Source organism: Stenella coeruleoalba, assembly GCF_951394435.1.
Source record: "Stenella coeruleoalba genome assembly, chromosome: 2".
Classification (NCBI taxonomy): domain Eukaryota; kingdom Metazoa; phylum Chordata; class Mammalia; order Artiodactyla; family Delphinidae; genus Stenella; species Stenella coeruleoalba.
Genome location: NC_137147.1, coordinates 23892823 through 23911417, shown reverse-complemented (window position 1 = coordinate 23911417; position 18595 = coordinate 23892823). Strand labels below are relative to the sequence as shown.

General features: G+C 39.7%; 1 protein-coding gene across 1 annotated transcript in view; it reads left to right on the top strand.

Annotated features, from left to right (window-relative positions):
• LOC307182405 (neurexin-3-beta) overlaps nucleotides 1–18595 on the top strand; it is a 1521800-nt gene that overhangs the window by 312760 nt on the left and 1190445 nt on the right. The gene's annotated exons all lie outside the window — the stretch shown is intronic.

Below are 18595 nucleotides of genomic sequence, written 5' to 3'. Positions count from 1 at the left end.
AAAAGTGGCTCAATTTGTGGTTGTGTGTCTTGTCTGAAACATAACTTATGTATTATTTTACCTTTGCTAAGCTTGGTGTTCCCAAGAGTCTCATTATTCGAGATGAAGGAAAGTTCTCAGAATATAACATTAAGGCCCAGAAGACTCGTTTTTCCTTTTTTTTCCCCTCCCTGAGAGCTAGCAGCTGTGAGAAAGCAGTGGTGCTTTACCATTACTCATTTATTACTATTGTAGCTAATGTGTTGAGACCGCTGTCTGAGAGCAAAGGAGCTTCAGTCAAGTGTAAGTTCAATCTCTAAGGTCAATTGTTGAGGCAAAAAAAATCAAACTTGATTTGCTGGAGTTCTTTCAGCACACAGTGTCATCAGAGCAGTGCACTGCACTTTTTTGTTTAATCTAAACTAAGCTTGATTGCCTAAGATAGCTATACCATTTCCCTGTGGAAATTCCTTGAGAAGCTAACAGTGTTCTTTCTTGTAGATAAAGATCCCTTGTGACATGTTATGAGCCTCCTCTCAGGGCACATGTTTTATTCTCATTATGGTTATTTGAAATTTGTTGCACATCAGTTACATATGAGATGGCATCGCACATGCATTCACTCACGCCACTCGGCTGTGAGCTGTGTCTAGACAGGAGTTGCGTCTGTTATACCTGGCATAGAGCAGGTGCATAATAATTATTTATTGAATGGAGACATTTATCAAATAATCATTGGGTACCTTTTTTGTGCGGTAACTAACCTTAATGGCTCTTTGCAAACCACGGTCTCCGTGTTGAAGACTTTGTAATCTGGGAAGGGAGATGAGATCTGTAAGGGAATAATTATAGCTCAGGGCACTGTGTGTTCAGTGCCACAGACGAAGTGATCTAATTGAGCAGAGGAAACAGATACATTTTAGGTGGGAGTCAGCATTGGAGAAGAATTGATATTTGAGCTGGGCCTTGCTGCAATAAACCATGTGTGCATTGAGGGAAAGGGGGAGGAAGGAGAGACATGACAAAGGAGGGAAAAATCCAATTACAGCTTTGTATTGTTCTTGTTCTGAAGGAAAAATGACAGGAGAAAAGTCTTAGAGAGTTTTCCTCTCTCTGCTGGACATTACCTAGGCTTCTGCTGGCTACAGGGTCTCCACAGGTCATTCCTGACGGAATTGCAGTAGACATAGCGCACTTCTTCCCTGGGATTCACTCCTATTTGAATAGAATAACGGTATAAACTACTCTGTCTAATGAACCCTGAAAGATTCTTAAACACCATTAAATCACACTCCATTGGAATTGCACTCTCATGAGGTACGCGGGCCTCTCACTGTTGTGGCCTCTCGCGTTGTGGAGCACAGGCTCCGGACGCGCAGGCTCAGCGGCCATGGCTCACGGGCCTAGCCACTCCGCGGCATGTGGGATCCTCCCAGACCGGGGCACGAACCCGTGTCCCCTGCATTGGCAGGCGGACTCTCAACCACTGTGCCACCAGGGAAGCCCAGATAGGAGCATTCTTGTTCCACGTTTGTAGCTCAGGAATGAATTAGGCATTGACTGCTGTGGAGAGCTCGTCCATTTTTGTCGTGAAGCAGCCCTGAGCCTGGAGCTTCTCCTGGACTGGGTCTAGGGGTGGCCTCTAGGACTAATTTTCCCCTGCACACAATTATGTTGAACTATCTCTCCATTATGTATTTTGAGACAAAGGAGCAATTTCCCAACCGCAGATCTATCAATCAGGAAGGATGCCCGTGAATATTTTGAAACAAGTCTCATAAAAACATGAAGATATCTCTGATGATTTTATCCATGCAGAACCTAAAGTAAATAAAGTCTGCACACACACGCACACCCACACACACGTACTCACATACTACACTGTCCAGATGGAGAGCAGACAGCTTCAAAAGTCTGTGAAAAGTGGCACTTAATAGCTTAAAAATTAAAGGCAGTTCTGAAAACCAGTGTCAGTGACAGAAATAACGGTAATAGTAATAAAAATATGCACATATCTTAGCTAGCAGCTAAGCAGAATTTAAATCCAGATCAAGTTAGAAGAAAGAAAGTCCAAAACAGTGAAGGAGGTGGTAGGCGAAACAAGAACTTAATATAAACTTTTGCACCATCTCTCCTTTATGTATATAGTATGGTCTTTCTAAGGGAGTTGGGAGGCCTTCTCATTTGTCTGAGTGCTTTAAACAGATAGCTTTGAGTTTAATGAAATCCTGGCATAGTCTTTCTTTCCATTTAATCATAATTCTCTTTTCTGTGGGAAAGTCTAGGAAATTCTTCTCTTGTTCCTGGCATTTCTCCTTGACAATTTCGTAAACACTAAAAGCTTCCAGCTATGTTGGGACTTCCCTCCTTGATAAATCCCACTTACCCACTTTAACTATTTCCCCTTAGAACAGTCAGCCGTTATTTTACAACTTCTTCTTCCCTTCCCTATCTCTTTCTTTCTCTTTCTTTCTTTTTCTGTCACCTCTGGCCATTTGTGGCTCTGAACGGCCTTAAGCTGAGCTGGGTGCTTTTACGTTTCATTTTTTTCAAAATGGGGACATGGTGAAGACCTTATGGGATTTCTCTTCCAGATCGTTGATACTTTGTGTGTGGCACAAAATAGTTTTTATCTTTGGAACTACAGTTACTTCACACCTGAAAGTTAAGTTCTGGCTCCACTCTTTTATCTATCTATCTGTCTATCTATCACATCTTTATTGGAGTATAAATGCTTTACAATGTTGTGTTAGTTTCTGCTGTACAACAAAGTGTGAATCAGCTATATGTATACATATATCCCCATATCCCCTCCCTCTTGTGTCTCCCTCCCACCCTCCTTAACCCACCCCTCTAGGTGGTCACAAAGCACCGAGCTGATCTCCCTGTGCTATGTGGCTGCTTCCCACTAGCTATCTATTTTACATTTGGTGGTGTATATATGTCCATGCCACTCTCTCACTTCGTCCCAGCTTCCCCTTCCCCCTCCTCATGTCCTCAAGTCCATTCTCTACGCCTGCGTCTTTATTCCTGTCCTGCCTCTAGGTTCTTCAGAACCATTTTTTTTTTTTAGATTCCATATATATGTGTTAGTCTACGGTATTTGTTTTTCTCTTTCTGAGTTACTTCACTCTGTATGACATTACATTCTAGGTCCATCCACCTCACTACAAGTAACTCAATTTCATTCCTTTTTATGGCTGAGTAATATTCCATTGTACATTATGTGCCACATCTTCTTTATCCAGTCATCTGTCGATGGACACTTAGGTTGCTTCCATGTCCTGGCTATTGTAAATGGAGCTGCAGTGAACATTGTGGTATGTGACTCTTTTTGAATTATAAGGTTTTCTCAGGGTATATGCCCAGTAGTGGGATTGCTGGGTCATATGGTAGTTCTATTTTTAGTTTTTTAAGGAACCTCCATACTGTTCTCCATAGTGGCTGTATCAATTTACATTCTCACCAACAGTGTAGGAGGGTTCCCTTTTCTCCACACCCTGTGCAGCATTTATTGCTTATAGATTTTTTGATGATGGCCATTCTGACTGGTGTGAGGTGATACCTCATTGTGGTTTTGATTTTCATTTCTCTAATGATTAGTGATGTTGAGCATCTTTTCATGTAGTTTTTGGCCATCTGTACGTCTTCTTTGGAGAAATGTCTATTTACGTCTTCTGCTCATTTTTGGATTGGGTTTTTTGTTTTTGTGATATTGCTGGCTCCACTCGAGTCAAAATGATTGTGGATTTCACCTGTGCACACAGCTTCTAACTTGATTCCAGAGTAAAAGTGTGACAGAGAGGGTCCATGTTATCATCCAATTATTGAAGTACTCTGCATGCCCTAGTTATCAATTCAATATTTGTGTCCACTCAAGCATCACAAAAATCCCCACCTTGTACCTCTTCGTGCTTTTGTGTTTTAACATGTCTGTCATATTTTTGTTCTTGTTGTGTCCCCAGCTCTTAGAATTGTTCTTAGCACCTAGTGGGCGCTCAATAAATATTTGCCAAATGAAATCACATGTTTGTAAGTTAAAAAAAAAAGCTTTTAGATAAATGCTCTTAGGCACTATTGACAATGTGACTTTCTTGGGATCATTAAAGAACATCCAGACATGGCAATAGTTGAATCTTTTAGGAACCTCCCAGCTATCTGAAATGAGTGAAGTATTACATAAAAAGGCCCAGCAAGACTAAAAGAAATGGGTTGGAACCCACTCTGAGAAGAATGGGATTGAAAAGGCTTTGAGGAGGCATCATAGTATAAATGAAAAGAATACTGGGTTTAAAATCAGAAAACCTGATTGGGAATACCAGCTTTATTACTTTACGGGCTATATGGCCTGGAATAAGCCACTGGTCTTATTTGAGCCTCAGTTTCCTAACCTATAACATGGAGATGATAAGACCTCTGTTGTGTTCTTAAGAACAAATAAAATAATATACGTAAAAGTGAAACCATATATAAATATACAGTGATGTTTTGCTACAATAATTATGATTAAGGATTATGTAATCATTCTTATAAAACAGTTTATGAAATAAATTTAAGAGTAAGTGAATATACATTAGCACGTGCGTATGTTTGTATTTCCCGTATTACCAAATCACTATCTGGGGGAAAAACACAACTTTATTCTGAGGTTTGCCTTACTAAAATTCTCTCATCTTCACTGAAGTTGGAATAACCCATCCTACCCACCCTCAGTCATTACCTAGTCTGTTTCCTTTGGACACTTGTTTATTTGACAACTGTCAATCTCCCTTCTACAAAAATGTAAGCTCCCTGAGGACAAAGGCCTCATCTGTTCACAGGTGTTTCCCCAGCACCTAGAAGAGTTCCTGGCATAAAATAAAACACTCAGTAAGCATGTCTGGAACAAATAAATACATTAATTCATTACTGAGCTAACCTCATGGAGCTCTAAAATGTGGCAGAGTTTAGATCCACAGGTATATGCTGAAAAAATACAGTATGCCAAGGAGTGTGCTAAGACAGAGAGATGAATCAGACACAGTTCTTGCCTCAGAGGACCTCACAGTTAGTGGGAGACACACAAATATAATTTCAAGGAAAAGCAGTTAATGCACAAAAAAAGAGGCATTCACAGGTGCGGTGGGGCTGCCGAGGAGAAGGACTTAGTATATCATGGGGTTCAGGAAAACGCTGTGGAGGAGATGATGCCCAAGGGCGGCTTGAAGACAGGTAGAAATGAACAAGGAAGAAGTGGTGCTCCGGGGTGATGGGGCAGCATGAGCAAGGGTCCAGAGACAGGGCACGTCGTGGTGTCTGGGTGAGGAACTTACAAACAGTTTGCCAATGTCAGGGCACATAATATAAGATCAGGAGTTCTGAAAATGTATCTTAAAAGTTAGGTAGGGGCCAGGTCATAGAGAGCTTTATATCACACTCTACCCTTGGACTTGGGGTAATGGAGAGCCATTGAAGGATCTGAAGTAGTAGAATGACATAAATTGACAGCTTGTCCGTCAGGCTTTAAATTCCTTGAGAACTGAAGTTAGTCCATCTACTACTTCTACTTGATTCATCTTTTTGTCCTAGGGAGATGAGGAAGAGTTGGGAAGGCTGGTCCATTGGCTTTAGCACTGGGCCAGGAGAGTGCCTCTCTCAATCTTTAGGTTTCTGCAGAAAAGTGCTTCCTTCTAACTCCCATTTCAGTTTCCCATGACCCTCCTTGTCAGGACATTTATTTCTCCTTTCCTCTGTCCTTGACATTACTGAGCTACTGTTGTTGGATGAAGCACAGTGCAGTAGAGGAAAGCCAAATCAAGGCTGAGTTGCATGAATAGTGTCTCTATTATGAGGACCAGGGAGCTGACTAAAGCCCATCACAATATCCTCCTATGTGTTGGCGTCTTCTGTGTTGTTTGACTTGGTTCTTTCTACACCATCTTCCTTTCCCCTCAATCTGTTACTTCTCCGCTGGCATGTTGGTTCTCCATTTGGCTCTCCATTGCCCACGGAGAAGCTCACCTGCTGCTGAGAACTCTGAGACCAACTGGTCTATCCCACCTTTCTTTTCTCATGGCATCTCTAGTGGGGAGGAAGGAAAGCAGGAGAACGGGGTGAGTGGACACATATTTAAAGGAAAAAGGATTGGGTAGAACATCATTGTGCACATTACAATCCACATCCCTTTGTGATTATTAGCCATTTAAAACTGAATGGGATTTTGCAGCCAGAGATAGTCTCCGAACAGATGATTAATGGTTTAATCTGTAATAACTTTACATTTTATAGAACCCTGATAGGAGTCCACATCTGGTGAGCCAGGCTATTTAAGGCTGTGTTAATTCTGTTAGTTGCTATATGTTTATTTGAATTGCTGGCACCTGTGGGCTTTAGGATAATGTGTTTGTTGTTGCTTTTCTTTTAAAAAAATATATGCTAATTTTGTCCTGTCTCACTGTCTTTTCTGCTGTCTGTTATGCGATCACAATTTCTCTTCTGGTTTTTCTTTTGTATTGTCCTCTTTCTCACTCGCTATACTTTTTTTTTTACCCCTGTTCTCATTTTTCCTGCCTCTGTGCTTCTCAGGCTCTTGTTTTGGTGTCCTTTCTGATTTCTCAGGTGGGGATAAATCACTCTGTCCATAACTAGGCAAATTTAGGTCATGGCATTGGGCCTAAAAATTTCCTTTTTCTTATAGCTTTGAGAATACTGTGTGGCCCCATGATGAGCAAGATCCAGTGAGGGTTTTAGGGTCAACATGGAAGATGAGAGGAGGGTTGACTTTGGAAGCACAGGTCCAGGGTTTGAGTCTTGTGTAGACTCATTCATTACCAGCTGCAAGACTCTTAGCAAGCCACTTGAATGCTCTTAGCCTCAGTTTTTTCATCAGATAATAATACTTACTTCAGGCATTTTCATGTTGGGAACAAATGGGATAAAAAAGATGGAGGTGCTTTATAAACTGTAAAGCACTGTGCAAATGCTAATGTTACTATTTATGTTAATAAATGAAACCAAATTGATCAGGTATGTTTAAGGAAGCACTTACTGCTATTTGCTGTTTCTGCGATTAAAAAACTGCAGAAGTTAGGAGAATCCAATGTATCTTAAAAAAGAGCAACTGAATTAGAACCTGGCTACCAGATGCATTTCTGGTACTAATTAGAAAACCATACAACCTCTTTGAACACCCATGTCTTGATCTGTAAAATGCGGATCGTTATCATTGTCAAACCAAACACACACTACTGTGGAATACTTCTAACGTAGAAAGACAAGTTGGATAGCAAAGCAGAATTTATTTCCCCATCCTTAGGAAGATACGCACAGTGTGAGCTTGGAGGGAAGAATGCCTTGGCAGAATGGAAGGGCCAATGCAAAAAGGAGACCAAGAAGGACAAGATTCCAACAAGGTAGAAAAAAGTGGAAACATGAATCAGAATCTGGGAAATTGGAAGAATGTAGCAGAAGAAGACAAGAAAGAGGAGAAACTGTGTCTCAGGAGAGGCCTATTGGGTTGACCATAGAAATTGCCATTTTTCTGGGTAAAAAAAAAAGTCAAATATTGGCAATGTCATGTGAGTCAGTTTAAGAATGAAAATTTTTGAAGAGGATAAACTGGATCTTCTTGAAAAGAGATTACCTTCTGGATTACCAGGAGCTGAAATGGGCAGGGGAGAGAATGGCATTTGATGCCACAGAGGAAGAGGAGACAAAGCCCTGAGCTACTGGGGATGTATGATGAATATGAGGTTTATTTCACAGAGGAGGCAAGGTGTGAGCACTTAGCCCAGGGTGGCTATAAGAAAGTGGTGTGTACCTGAGGAAGAGTGTCAGCGGGGCTGAAGCCGCAGGATATTTAGCGTTGCAGGGCTGTGGCAAACAGAAAGACGTTCTTCAGTTAATGCCTGAAGAAGATATTAAAGAATGGTTTGCTACTTATAATTGATGGGCTATTGATGGAGAAGTGAGATACAGTAAACATTTTTTTAAGAGATCTGGTATTCATTTTCCCTTATTTCAATAAATGTTTCTTGATTTTTACTTTCCTTCATGCTCAGTCCAGTGATGTAGTGGCATTGACTCCATTCCTGGCTCACCTGATGAGCATGTGAGCTCTAAGTCCATCAGGAACTTCCATTACTCTGGCTGTGGTTATTTTGTTCATAGCTGGGCACCTAACCCACACCTAATGTCACAGTTTGGATCAGTGACATTCAGTCTCAGGACTCTGTTTATATCTTGTAGGGGGGTACTTCTCCTTCCTTTGAGCTACAACTTGGGATGGTATAAAACTGACCTTCTGGCCGCCATCTTGCTGCCACAATGGGACTAAAAATGAAGCTAGAATGGAGAAAAGCAGAGCTAAAATATGGGGAGAAACTAGGTTCTGGTGACATTTTAAGGCCCTGGATTAAACATTCTTCCACCTAGACTACCTCTGCCTTTCCAGCCATGATTGATTACATTCCTTCTTCTGTCTAAGCCAGCATGAGCTAGATTTTCTGTCATTGGCAACAGAGCCCTAAATGATGTGAAAGAATTCCTCACTCCTATTTTACCCCTGTCTTCTCTGACAAGAAAATAGGTCTTTGGCCAGGAAAAGATAGACAAAGTTAGGAAATTTAATATCAGAGCCTGTTAGAAAGCACCTGATTGGTCTGCATTAAATCAAATTTCTTGACTTAGATGAATGATACAGAGAGGATTTGAAAATAAGATTTTTGAAATCCAGTTGGTTTTTGAGAAACTGTAGAGAATGGGGGAGGTTTGTAATGACTAAAGATGGAAAAAGTGTAGACAGTGCAAGTTATGGGCTTACGAACTTCATTGGCATCTGGGAAAGATTTTGGATTGCATTATTAACAGAAGATATGAGCCCACTGAAGAAAAAAGAGAACCATAGTCATTCACTAAAAACACTAAATACAAGCCATATAAGCAAACTAAACTCACATATTATTCAATATTGTTACTATACTTAAAGCTCAGAAAAGTACCGTGGGCCTAGCATAGCGAAGTATCAGCAAGGTATTTGGCAATACCCTTTGTGATATCCTCATCCACAAGATGGGGAAAAAGGGATTGGATGTAAGAGCTATTCAGTAAAGCAGTGTCTATTTAAATATACCACTGGGTCCTGGTAAATGGGTCCATTTTGACTTACATGGAAGTTTCTGGTGAATGTCCAATGCTTTGTCTTACTCGCCATTTATTACGGGGCTTGAGGGAAGGTAAGAGAGCATGCTCGTCAACTTTGTGAATGGCAGGGAGCTGAGAATGATAGAAATTATGTGCCTTAATGTTCTGAGACTGAATTAATAAAGGTATGAAAACAAAGGAGACGACAGTTCTATAGTATAATTTATTGGCGAAAATAGTACGCTCTGGAGCTAGAGTTCTTGGCTGCAAAACCCGCCTCTGTTCCCACAATCTGTGGAATGCTGGGCAAGTTACTTAACCCTCTCTGTACCTCACTTTGCTTATTTATTAAATGGGTGGAATAATTATACCTACTTGATAGGGTTGTTGTATTAACTGAGATAATAATTTTAAACTCCTTAGAACAATGCCTGGCATATAGAAAATGCTTGGTAAATTGTGTTTATCAACACCATCATCATCACCACTGTGTGATAATCTGGTTACTGGGAATATTTCTCTTCAGTTCTGAATGATAAGCACTTAAAAGTTTAGCTGACTAGTTGACAGAACATGTTTAGAGCCGAGCTGTGAAACAGATAGCAGTGTGCTCAAGAGTCTGACATAAAAAGAGTTGACTGATGGATCCAGGAACATTTAACCTGAGGGAAAGATGCCTGAGCTCATGGGTTGAGAGTTGTCTTCATATGTGAAGGACTGTCTTATGAAGTGGATTTGGACATGGTTCATATATCTTCAGGAAGAAGAACTGGGGCAGTTGAGTGGAAGCTGGGTATTAAATACAATGAAAACATTTCAATGAGAGCTGTCCAAAGTTGCCTTTAAAATAATGTATTCTCTGTCACTCAAGGCATCCAAGCAAAGTCTGGGCAACTGTCTTGCTGAGGTTGTAGAAGAGATTATAGCGCAAATGACTAGACAGTCTTGATTTTCTAGCTTCCTTCTAAACATAAGATCCTATACATATACATACTCCATTCTTTTTTTCAGATTCTATTCCCATATAGGTCATTACGGAGTATTGAGTAGAGTTCCCTGTGCTATACAGTAGGTTCTTGTTAGTTATCTATTGTATATATAGTAGTGTGTATATGTCAAACCCAGCCTCCCAATTTATCCCTCCCCCCTTTCCCCTTTGGTAACCATAAGTTTATTTTCTACATCTGTGACTCTGTTTCTGTTTTGTAAATAGGTTCATTTGTACCATTTTTTTAGATTCCACATATAAGCAATATCATCATTTGTCTTTCTCTGCCTGACTTACTTCACTCAGTATGACAATATATGTATCAAATTATCACATTATATATCTTAAACTTACAATGTTATATGCCAATCATATCTCAATAAAGCTGGGGAGAAAAAAAACCCACGTAAGATCCTATAGTGAATGAGCCTTCTGAAAAGAAAGAATGGGACTTATTAATTAGACCAGGTTCATTGTGTTGAAGACTTTCCTGATGAATCTCCAAATCAGTTGACTACACATGTCCCACCAAGACTCACAGAGTTGCCCTTGCAGTAGGATTTGAGGTTCCCAGCCACTCTCATCACTTATTAGTCACTTATAATTATTTCTCTTTCCTCAGACCTTCACTGGCATCATCTCCAAAACCATGATAACTACAGCAATTATAATCATAATAACAGCAATAAAGACTACCAGTTATTGAGCACTTAACAGCGTGGATGCACGCGAAGTATGTCTCTGTGGCTAAGTGCTTCGTATGTATTCCCTAATTTAATTCTCAAAACAAACTTATGAGGTGGATTCTGTTACCATTACTAATTTGAATGTAAGGATAGTGGGCGTCTTGCCCAGGGCCACTCAGTTAGCAAGGATTGGAGCTGAGCTCTAAATACTGTTGCCGTCGTGACTCCTGCTGCCATCTCTATCAACTCAATCGAAAGACTTGGTGAAGAAGAAAAGGAAGAAGCTTTTCAGGAAAAGGTTGGTAATTCTGTGGTTAAAGCCACTCTAGGGAGTGGTCTCTCACTACTATTTACAGGCTTCACTTCAGAGGAGAGGTCATTTAATCAGGCAAAAAATGTCCTGCTGGGAGACTGGATACAGTTACGTATTTCTTTCACCTTGCCGTTGGTTGTTCTGAGAGGAAGGCAGTTTTTGCTTGGTTTCCGACTCTGGGCAAACTGATATTGCTCAACCTGTTAATGGAGGAATGATTTTTATTATGGGACCTGAGTGGGCAGTAGCTCCTCTTGGTATAAACGCCAAGCAGTGGAACACCTTTTTCTTGAGATGGGCAGCACATCTGTACTTTTGTTCCTGCCCAATATTTTCTGTGAAGTTGGAGCTATTTGCCTCCAATACCCTCAGAAAGCCAGAATGAGGAGATTTCTGGGCTTATGGTGAATTTTCAGTCTGATTCTGGGAGTCTCTCATTTAGCTTTGCCATTTGCTTTTTCTTCAGGATAAATTCAGTGGAACTCATTGCTTTCTAAAAATGTTACTTATTTACAGCAAATGTAATCTACCACAGCATTCCCACTGAGACAAAGTCTCTTGTGTCTTCAAATGCCTCAAAGGAGACAGAAAAAGTAGTCCTTGTACACATATATACCTACAGGATTAAAGTCATCATTGAGCTAATTAATTAGCTAATGTTTTTTAAAATTGCTTTGCAAATGCCAGAACGACTCTGACATTAGCATTATGTGCTTTTGTAACCTTGTGTTCCATCCCCCCATGTGGACAGTATGCCACAACTAGTTGCTGCATAAATTTCAAGAGAGATAGAAGGACACATTTTTCACTTTGAAAATCAGTGAAGATGCAGCGTAGGGCAGCAACATTGCACACCAATTATCAACCAGTAAAATTCTCCTCCTTCCCTTTCCCCCAGCTTCTCCCTCAGCAGCCAGTATTGGCAGATGGTCGATCTCATACTTCATGGAGAACATAGAAAATCTTTAGCTTATGCTTGCTAAAACTCTTCTCCCTCCACTTTTAGATTTACCTTCAAAGATAGTTATTGCTACCTCCTCTTCTTCTGTCTTATAGGATGAGCTGTCCTCCTCTTCTCTGAGTGTAACTGCTATTCTCTTTTGCCTCTTCTGAGATTTAGCCCCTTTAAGGAATCCCTCCCTTTTCGGTTACCTTAGATTTTCTCTTCACCTCTTTTCTATTCCCTCAAACTAGAGACATGCTCAAAATAATTTTCTTGATTCTGTTTCCTGATGAATTTGCATCTTAGTTCATTCCTTATTTCAGTGGAAAACTTCTTGGGAGAGTTGTATGTGTGTCCCACCTTCTCTACCTCATGGTTACTCCATACCCTCTGCGATTGCAGCCACCCACCAAAGCGCCACACCTGTCCTCAGCACTTTAGTAGAATTGTGTCTTCTGGCTTTGCCTTGCTTAAGTTAGGAGCACTTTATTGTATGCTCTCACAGCTCTCAGTTCTTAACTGCCTTGCATTATAAGTGCTATTATAGTTTATAGTACATTGTATTTTAATGATCTGTGCTCATATGTTTCCCTAATAGTATGGGCTTTTGTAAGCAGGGACTAGGATTTTTACAGATTGAGTATTCCCTTTAGAGTTGCATAAGTCCTGGCACCTGAGTAGATGGAAAATGTTCTTCAAAAAACTAATAAATACTTGTGAATATCAGTAATAAAACGATTGCTTTAAATTTCCATTTCTGCCTGTATCCATTTTCTCAACAGCATATCATTCATTGACTTATTCATGAGTGCAGTGTATATTCGTGGAGCGACTACTCTGTTATCAGATCTGCTCTAAGTGTTGGAGTATGTGGTGAATGAGACCATATATAGGGTCCCTGAGCTTATGGAATTAATGTTATGGTTGAAGGAGACTAATAGCAAATGTGTAAAGACCTAATTAAGATACTTTGCAATAATGATATGTGGTATGAAGGAAGTAAAAGAGAATAACGGGGTAGTGAGTGGCAAGGAGGTTGGGTCTCCATTATTAGACTGAGTGGTCAGGGAATTATCACCTCTGAGGAGGTGATAATTAAGCTGGGACCTAAGATGCAAGAAAGATCTTTCTTGCACAAAGATCTTTGTGCAGTGCAAGAAAGATCTTTCTTGCACTGCACAAAGATCAGGGAGAGGCTCTTCCAATCAAAGGAAGCTGCGAGGATGAAAAGGACCCCAGGCAAGGGAAAGCTTGACATGTTCAAGACATGGCAAGGAGACTGATGTAGAAAACAAGCTAGTGGTTACCAGAGGGGAGTGGGGCGGGGGGAGGGGCAAGTTAGGGGTATGGGCTTAAAAGATACAAACTACTCAGTATAAAATAGATATGCAACAAGGATATATTGTATAGCACAGGGAGAATTACAGCCATTCTCTTATAATGACTTTCAGTGGAGTATAATCTGTAAAAATGTTGAAACATTATGCTGTACACCCGAAACTAAAATAGTATTGTAAATCAACTATACTTCAATTTAAAAAAAAGAAATGGTAAGGAGACCATTGTGGCTGTGGCTCAGGGAGAGAGGGGGTGAGAGGAAAAATGTTTATGCTTAGACATCTGGCTTGTCTTAAAAGGTCCAAGTTAGGCAGTATCAACATGTCAAGCTTACCTCCACCTTGGAATCTTCATTTGCTGTTTGTCTCCTATCTAGGTTGACTTTCTCTCTCCCTTTATTCCAGAGGACAAGGTGTCCCTCCAGGTTTCTAAGCTCACCTGCTCAACTCTGCTGAGCATCTCCTTCTCTCCCGTCACCTCCTGGCATCTACTCTTCAATTATCCCCACGCTCTCTTTCACCTTTGATCCTTGCCTCTCTATTTGTTTTTCCTTTGCAGGCTACAAACATGTGCTAGTCTAGCCTGTCCTTACATGAAATCCTTCCCTTGACCAGCACTTTCTTAAACTCAGGGAGAGAAAGAATTGCTTCTTTCCCAGAGATGGTAGGAAAGGAGACAAAACACAGAATGGTTTTGAGGTTTGAGAAAGGAACGATGAGAAAACTCACATGGGATGATCCATATCTGTCTAGAACAGAGGAGGGGCAGTGTGTTAAGTGTGAGAAGAATGCATGGTTATATATAATCCGGTAGGTTTAGAACAGCTGACACTACTGTCATCACACATTCACTCAAGTTGGAAACCTCAGGGTGAGCTCTGATCTTTCCTTCTCATTCCCCTTCTTCCCCTCTGCCCTCATCGCATCAGCCCCAAATCCCATTGACAATCCCCTTGTTGTATTTCTCATTCATTTCTTTCCTTTCTGGACAGTCGGCTCTCTCCTCCCCCTCTGCCTTCACCTGTTGTTGTGGTGTCATAACGAGTTTCCCCACCTCCATTCTCTCTGCCTGTCTCTGTAGTCTGCATTCTGCCCCACCTTGCCTTCTGTGCTGCTTTTCAGTAACATCCAGTGTCCACCAAGAGCCTGTGTTCTTCAGCTGCCCACTCATGGCCTTCCGTAGTTTGGCTTCAACTTTGTCACCTCTTCCTCATACTTCCTCTCTCTAGTTAACCAGAGTGGCTATTTCATCTTATTCTAAATATGTGTTCTGAGTTCTTGCTTCTAAAACTTCTTTATCTGGATATCCCAGCCAAGGATTTCACCCGTTCTCTGTGCCATGTGACTCTTACACATTCTTCCAGGACTCATCTCATGGTTGCCTGCTTGACCAGTCACCCTGGTTAGCAGGGGTCTTTGTCATTTCTGAATTCCAAGCACGTTTATATGGTATGTTGTGTGGGAGCTCAGATTTTGGAGGCAGACTTCCAGGCTTAAAGTTTTGTTCTGCCACTTACTATCTGCATGCCCTCGGACAAGTCAGTCAGCTTCTCTGAAACTCAGTTTCTTCATCTATAAAATGGGTTTCTTTTTTCTTTAAATTGAAGTATAGCTGATTTACAATGTTGTGTTAGTTTCTGGTATACAGCAAAGTGATTCAGTTTTTTATATATATATATATATATATATAATATATGTATGTGTATATTCTTTTTCATATTCTTTTCCATTGTGGTTTATTGCAGGATAGTGAATATAGTTCCATGCTATACAGTAGGACTTTGTTGTTCGTCTGTTTTATATATAGTAGTTGTATCTGCTAATTCCAAACTCCTAATTTATCCCTCCCCCACCCCCTTTCCCCTTTGGTAACCATAAGTTTGTTTTCTATGTCTGTATATTTCTGTTCTGTAAATAAGTTCATTGTGTCGTATTTTAGATTCCACATATAAGTGATAACATATAGTATTTGTCTTTCTCTTTCTGACTTACTTCACTTAGTATGATAATGTCTATGTGTAGCTATGCTGCTGCAAATGGCATTGTTTCATTTTTTTATGGCTGAGTAGTATTGCATTGTGTATATATACTGCTTCTTCTTTTTCTGTTCATCTATTGATGAACATTTAGGTTGCTTCCGTGTCTTGGTCATTATAAATAGTTCTGGTATTAACATTGGGGTGCATGTACCTTTTTGAATTATAGTTTTCTCTGGATATATGCCCAGAAGTGGGATTGCTGGATCATATGGTAGCTCATTTTTAGTTTTTTAAAGAACCTCCATACTGTTTTCCATAGTGGCTACACCAATTTACATTCCCACCAACCGTGTAGGAGGGTTCCCTTTTATCCACACCCTCGCCAGCATTTGTTATTTTTAGGCTCTTTAATGATGGCCATAAAATGGGTTTCTTAATAGTACCTACCTCATAGAATTTTTATGAGAATCAAATGAAATGAGGCAGTACCAGCACATGGTAAGTGCTTAGTAAATATTGGCTATTCTTGCCATTTATTTGGTCCTTAAAATGACCTGCATTTGTTTGTTAGCTTTTCTGGCAGACATATAATCCCTTTGAGGCAGAGAGGTTTTTGTAGTTTCAGCAGTGCTGTTTATATCATAGGTTTATTAATTAAAGGGAGTGGAAAGTAATTTATATCCTTCAAATGAATTTCTTGGTTGACTATAAGGAAGTTGCTGTTTCTCCATACCATAGTTTGACCCCAATTGAAATGACCCCATCTGCAAAATGAAAATAGTAATTTCTTCTTTATAGACAGTAAAAAAACTTCATTCATGGATTAATGAAAGGTATGTGCATACATGAAATATGAATTCAGTGATTTCATATTTTTAAATTCCTGGTAATCAAATGGTATTGTGATGGTGTTAGCATACTTTTTGTTCACAGAAATTTTAAATGAAACAGTTCTGAAAGTTGATGTTTAAAATGCTAAAGGAAATAAAACTTATCATTTATTAGCTTGACGGCCACCAATGTCCCTTTCAAGTCTAAAATTCTTATAAATTATAAATTGCTTTGAAATGTCTTAAAATCCCCCAACTACCTTTAAATGATTGATTTAATGAGCTTCTGTTATGTTCCAGGTATAGTGTCTGGAATACAAAGTGAACTGGGCACAGTTCCTTCCTTGGAAGATCTTATATAGTTCAGTGGTTGGCAACTTTTTTCTGTAAAGGGCCAGGTTAGTGGCTCTCAAATGGGGACAATTTTGACCTCAGGGAACATTTGGCAGTGTCTGGAGATATTTTTGGTTGTTAAGACTGGAGTGGGGGCTGGGTAGATGGAGTGAAGCAAAGGGGTAGTGAAGTGGTGGGGTAGGAATGCTCCCGGCATTTAGTGGGTAGAGGCCAAGGCTGTCGCTGTCCATTCTACCGTGCATAGGACAGTCTCTCTATGGCAAAGAATTATCCAACTCCAAATCTCAATAGTGCTAAGATTGAGAAATTCTGGATCAGATAATAAATAGTAAATAGATAGTACAGATATGGTTTTGTGGGCCAAGGGTCTCTGTCACAACTACCAAATTCTGCCTTTATACCAGGAAAGCAGCCACAAATAATATGTAAACAAATGGATAAGTCTGTGTTCTAGTAAACTTTATTTACATAAGAAAGTAGAAAGTAGGTTGGATTTGGCCCTAGGACAGTGCTTCCACCGTAGCAGTTAGTCAAATAGAACAACTCCAGGAAGAGGGAATAGCATCAGCAAAGACATAAAAATGTGAAACATGTGAAATAGTGTGGTGAGTGTGGGAAACTAATAATAAGAATAAAGGGAGTGGGAGTGGTGGTGGTAGTAATAATAATAATAGCAGCTAACATTTAGGGAGCACTTACTGTATGCCAGGAACTCTTCTTAGTATTTCACATGTGCTAACTCATCTCCTAGAAACAGAGCTCAGTGTGGCTGGGTGATGTGAGATTAGGTAGGAGCTGTGAGTGTGTACTGGAGCTAGGATATTATTCTATACATGGGTGAAACTAGATATGAGAAGAGCAGCGAGGAAACAGTAAGACTTCTCAACTTGATTGGATGTTAAGGGTAAGGGTAGAGAGAGGTCACAAGTTTCTGGCTTGGTGACATTAATGGAATATAGAGCTACTGGAGGAGAGGCAAGCTTAATGGGGAAAATGCTAAGTTTAGTGTTGAATGTGTTGTGTTGGAGGTGCTTATGTTATCTGGAGTTCAGAGTCAAGTTCAGATAGTTGGAACTGTAACTGTAATAAGAATATAAGGAAATATTGTTAAGTTATTTAAAATCGATGAACCCAGGTAAGAAAGCACATCCTATAGAACAATGGTTTAAAAAAATAAAAGAATCCTGAGAGTCACTAATATTTAAAAGAAGAGTAGGTTTAAAAGGAAAAAATCAGGGAGGTAGGAGGAGAATCTGAGAAAGTGGTATCACGGAAGGCAAGAAAGTAGAAAGTTTCCGGGGCTTAGTGCCAAAGAGAGCACCAGTAAGTTGAGAACTGAAAGGGCCCTTGTAGCTGAGAATTCAGAGGTCATGGGTAATTTTATTTTGCTTTTGAATCAGAGAAACTTAATTGTTTTGAAATTCAGAGGCAAAAAGCCAGTAGAAGTGGAGAAGCTAAAGATATAAGAAACATAAATGTTGAAACAACATCCCAGGAGATAATTCCTAACTTGCGTTAAGTATTCATTAAGTAAAGTATGTACAAGAAATCTTATATTTTGTAAGCTTATATTTTGAGTTGTAGTACATTTTTTAGAAATGCATTTTTATATAATCTTTCAGTGATTCATGTTTTATAGTTATACTCTCCTTCCCCCAATTGTTTAGCTCTATCATTAGATTTTACTGAAGTTGTGGGCTGGAGGGGCTTAACATCTATTTGTTATAATAACATTTAAAAGCCATAATTGTAGGACAGTAAAACTTTGGGGATATTTTAATGTATATATGTATATACATATATGTATATATGTATATATATATACATATAATATATGTATATATTTTTATGTATATATATTTTATGCAAATAGGACACCAACCTCATAGATGTGAAATTTTAAGACACCAAAGAATATCTAGAACACAGTGTCCATTCAGTTGAGTTCAGTTCAATTTAAGTCATTCGTTGAATGCCATGCATTTTTATTAACAGTGATATGACAGAATGTTTTGCTCTCAAACAGCTTACCATCTTATCTGTTTTGTATGTTTATTGCACAAAGG